Here is a 5109-nt window from a genome sequence, read left to right as displayed (position 1 = left end):
AGAGTTGAGTGGTTCAAAGAACCCAACTAAACGTTGGATGGCTCTCTTTTTGGCAGTTAACTTTGCTACCCCATTCTGGGCGCTTTCCAGGTCTTTATCTCTGTGACTCTTTCATCTTTTCGTAGCTCTCCGGAATCCGCACGAGTCCTTGTTTGCTCGTGAGACCCCTCGGTCGTTCGGCCCGGCGAAATCTAGTATTAATCTATCGTAGTTTAGAGTAGTGTAGACCCCATCCCCATTGGGCACACAGAGTGTCATTCCACGGGGTTGTCACCACTCGCTAAGGATCTGTGTGACCTTCATAGTATTGTCCCCTTAGGCTCTTCTGAGGAAATTTTTCGTGTACCAGGGGAATTGCCCCCTACCCTGACGTGCAGAATGGAGTCTTCAACTCCACCTCTGTAAACGAAAAACACTTCCCCTGACGACCCTAATATCGACCCGGATAAGGCTAGGCATTTTTTTTCTCCACTCTGACCAAACCCAATTAGCTGAACTCAATCCTTATATTTTTAAGAAAAGTCTGTCTTTTTATACAGGTGATATCAACCAGGTTAGAAAACTCAGAAGCGGAGATCTCCAAATTACTATCAACTCTGGGAAAGCTACACGCGACTTACTTATGGCCAAGAAGTTTCATACCTTTGATGTTGTTGCCTCTCCCCCTTGGTCACTCAACTCCTGCAGAGGAGTAATCCACTGCAGAGATTTGATGACCATGGAAGAGTCCGATATACTCAAAAAAATGAAAAACGAAGTGATTCTAGATGTCAAATTCATTACGCGACTGGACCGAAAAAAGAACATGCGAATGAACACGCCCCTTATCATCTTCACTTTCAACTGTACAACCCTCCTTGACCATGGTATAGTTGGATACATCCATGTCTCAGTACGACTATATGTCCCAAACCCTTTGCGCTGTAATAAGTGTTTTAAATATGGTCACCTTGCTAAGCTTGGTCGTAGCCAAACGATCGTGTGCGGCAAATGTGTATCGGGTGGCTAGTGAAATTTATATATACTCGTATATGACTTAGTACTACAGAAACAAGCGTGCGTACGCTCTCAAAGCGTAATCGAAACAGACTCTGACGCCAAACCACGTCACCAAGCTCAGACTTGGCCGGAAAACATACACGCTTAATATAAACACTTGGTTCTCACAATAATACAATATACAATAATAGATAAACAATATTACAAATACGTATGTACAACACACAAGGAATATTATATGTCACCATTATATTTCCCTAAGTTTACATGAAAGGTTACTTGCAAAAGACAGTAGGGTGTCATCTGCCTTATAGCTGAGAGAGGAGGCAGCTCTCCTCTCAAAAGGCGCTAAAAAAAGAATATATAAAAGAAACTCAAGAATAAGGCGGAACCTATCCAATGAGATGGTGCCATGATCAACCCACTCTAAAGGGAGAGAGAATCTAAGGCTTCAACTACAATTTTGCTGGCTTGGGTCTGAGCACACCTATAGTCAAGAGTGTCCAATTTAGATGTAAGGACATCAGCCAAAGTAAAGCACCATTGAAAAGAATTTCCTACTGGGGTATCAAAAAAAGTTTCAAGGAAATTAGAACAAAAGCGGTCATAATTATAAGTTAAAGACTTGGGGTCGAAGCACACCGCAGATAACATCTCATAAGCTAAAGGAATAGGCACAAGCTGTGACCTTACAAATTAAATGTTCACAGACCCTATTGAAACATTAGTATTAACAATACAATCTTCACACTGGTAAAGATAATTAATGGCTTTATAATAGGGACCTTTACCAGAAAATTTCATAACAGTAGGATCCTGATGTAACAAAGTGAACGTGTGAGCCATTGCCTGAGGTGATGTTTGGGTAGGAAAAAATGAGGACACCTTATGTTTACTAGACATCGCTAAATAAGATCATGGAAGTACGGTTCCACTACGCAACAGCATAAACTTGAAAAATGAAAATAAATGTTATATCCATGTAATGAGTATTGCGACCGCTTACAGAAACACATGCCCTTTTACATAAAAGACGAATCCATCTAGGCAGGCAGCCATAAAACAATGTCCAATACACAGGAAATACCTAATATATATATATATATATATATATATATATATATATATATATATATATATATATAATAAACAATAACACCAGTTTTCTTACAAGCAACCAAAGAAAATGTGATCGTCAACAAGTGATGTCACAAAAGAAACAAACATGGCAGCCAAGACAACACACCTGGCTATGGATATATGAAAGCTATACAATTTTTTCACAAAATCTCAAAAGGAGATTAAAGAGATGCTTACGACAAGAAAATATATACACACACAAAAAGGTAATCAATTCAAAATAACCAGTCTTTCAGAGGCGACGTATCGAAATCAGTAATCTCGCAGGCTAATGCTTCATTCAATCTAGGCATGAATCCGTCCTTATCCAGTCACCAGATTAATCGCCATACGCACAGTAACCATAACCAAGCGTTCTACCAATGCTGAAAACGATGACGATAAACAAAAGTTCAGACGAAGCCCGAACACAAAGAATCACGAGGCAATCGTCTCAATAAAACCATGTGGCGCACCTTGCAAATACACTGTTCCTGAGCACCACTTTTTATATATTGGTCCTCCTAGACACAGGCGATCCCACTTGTGTAGATAATGCTAGGGGCGATTTTTTCATGCATTGATATATCCATATCATCTCCTGTGCTATCTGACGACATAACATGGACTACGCATGACGACATCATACTCAGCGATCATTTCCCAGTCGTCCTAAAAATAGGGGGTAACCACGTTACGGCTGCTCCAGCCTATGGAGACAACCCACCCCCTCCCTGTACCAAATTCATCATTACAAAAGCCAACTGGGAAATGTATCGGCGTACTACCAACGTCAGTACCACAGGGGGCAATATGGGTGACAAAGTAGTCAATCTAACATTATCCATTTTGAATTAAGCGCATAGGCACATACCAAAGACCTCGGCATTTCACAAGCATAGAGTTCTTTGGTGGACATCAGACTGCAGAAAAGCACTTTACAAGCGGAATAGGGCTTATCGAACTTTTAAAAAGAGCACTATTTTACCCAACTTGATTACTTTTAAAAAGACGCAACCAGAGGCCCGTAAAACCATCAAACAGTCGAAGCGAAAGTATTGGCATGATTCTATTTCGACAATTAACATGTACACACCTCTAACACAGATTTGGTCAGCCGTCCGAAGAATTGATGGCAAACATGCACCTACCATAAAGACTTTGACGATAGGAACTACATTTATAGATACGCCCATCAACATCACAAACATAATAGCAGATATATTTATACAAACATGTAATACAGATAGCTATTCCCCAACATTTCTACAGCGTTAGCAAAGACTGGAAGCAGAGCCACTGGTCTTCAGTATACATACACACCACGAATACAATATTCCCTACCAACTACACAGGCTTGAACAGGCTTTAAGCTCGTGTAGAGGGACCTCTGCTGCCCCCCATGAGATTAGGTATGAGGTGCTGCAACATCTAAATTCAATCTCGCTCAACAAATTACTGGAGCTATACAAAAAAAAATTGGATTTATCATAACTTCGCAGAAACATGGAGACATACCCACGTCATAACTATTCTCAAAAAGGGAAAGGACCAAAAGAGTCCTTCCCCTTATCGCCCTATAGCGCTCACCAACTGCTTATGCAAATTGTTAGAACGTATGGTCAATAACAGAAAAAATCGAAGTAGTCTCGACCATTTGTTTAACTTAGAACATGATATCCTTTCAAGTTTCGAGAAGAAAGATTTCCTTGTAGCTTGCTTCTTAGATTTAGAAAGAGCCTACGACATGGCATGGCGACGTGGTATCCTCGAAAAACTCTATGCATGTGGCTTTGGCGGGAATCTCCTTATTTTCATTCAAAACTTTTTACTAGAGTGAACATTCTCCGTCAAAATTCAAGGTTGCTTTTCATCAGTACGCATACAAGAAAATGGCGTACCACAGGGAAGTGTGGTGATCCCCACTTTATTTATGTTCCTTATTAACGATATTCTACCTGCTCCACCTCGGAGCCTTAAATACTCATTATACGCTGACGACGTCGGAATCTGGCACTCCTCATCGAACGTTAGTTTTTCCGGCTCTCGCGTACAGCTTGCCCTGGACTCGCTCCAGGTATGGTCCGATGAATAGGGATCTAAGTTTTCGGAAGTAAAGTTAACAATGGTTGTATTTTCACGCAGAGCCCAGGCAAAAATATATCTGCAATTACATGGAAATCCCATTCCAGTACAAAATTCAACCTTTTTCCTCGGCGTGCAACAAGAGACTTAATTTGCTGTGCAAACTAACGGGCACAAATTGGGAGCAGATAGAAAATCCTTGCTAATTATTTATGAGTCCCTAATTAGATCTAAATTAGACTATGGGTGTCATATTTGTGTTTGGCAACAATAACTACGTTACAACCCCTGAACATCATCCAAAACAAAGGCCTGCGACTTGCACTTGGAGCATTACGCTGCACAAAAACCGAGAGGCCGGAAGTTGAAGCCAATGTTCCCCACTCCACTACAGGCACGAATTGTTTACACTCCGCTACGCCGCCAAAATGCTCCGTATTTCACGACATCCCTGCAAGCTGGCGACGTCCCAATACGAGCACTTTACCAACTTCAACCTTAATCCCTTTTCCATCAGGATCCGATCCTTATGCGAGCAGTATTCAGTGCCACTGTGGTCTATTGAAAATTCAAAGACGTTCCACATACCACCGTGGGAAAAGATCACCCTGAACGTCGACATTAACGAAGACCTTCCACAATAAATCGTGCTCCGTGGAAGAACTTTGACAGAAGACTTAACAAGTCATCAGCGGGTATACTGGCCACAGGACACTGTATACGGATGGTTCCAAGTGTGGCCGTAAGACAGGGACAGGGTTATATACGAGTAGCTCTACAACCCGGATGATGTTTAGATTACCGGACCATACGAGCATTTATGTTGCCGAGCTCTTCGATAGAAAATACTCAATCTGACACACATAGTAACTTTGTTATTTTCTCAGATTCTCTGAGTGCATTACA

The sequence above is a fragment of the Oratosquilla oratoria genome, chromosome 10, assembly GCF_046742065.1.
Source record: "Oratosquilla oratoria isolate Oo_2021 chromosome 10, ASM4674206v1, whole genome shotgun sequence".
Taxonomy (NCBI): domain Eukaryota; kingdom Metazoa; phylum Arthropoda; class Malacostraca; order Stomatopoda; family Squillidae; genus Oratosquilla; species Oratosquilla oratoria.
The sequence above is the reverse complement of the archived record's forward strand: the minus strand, read 5'-3'. Positions refer to the sequence as shown.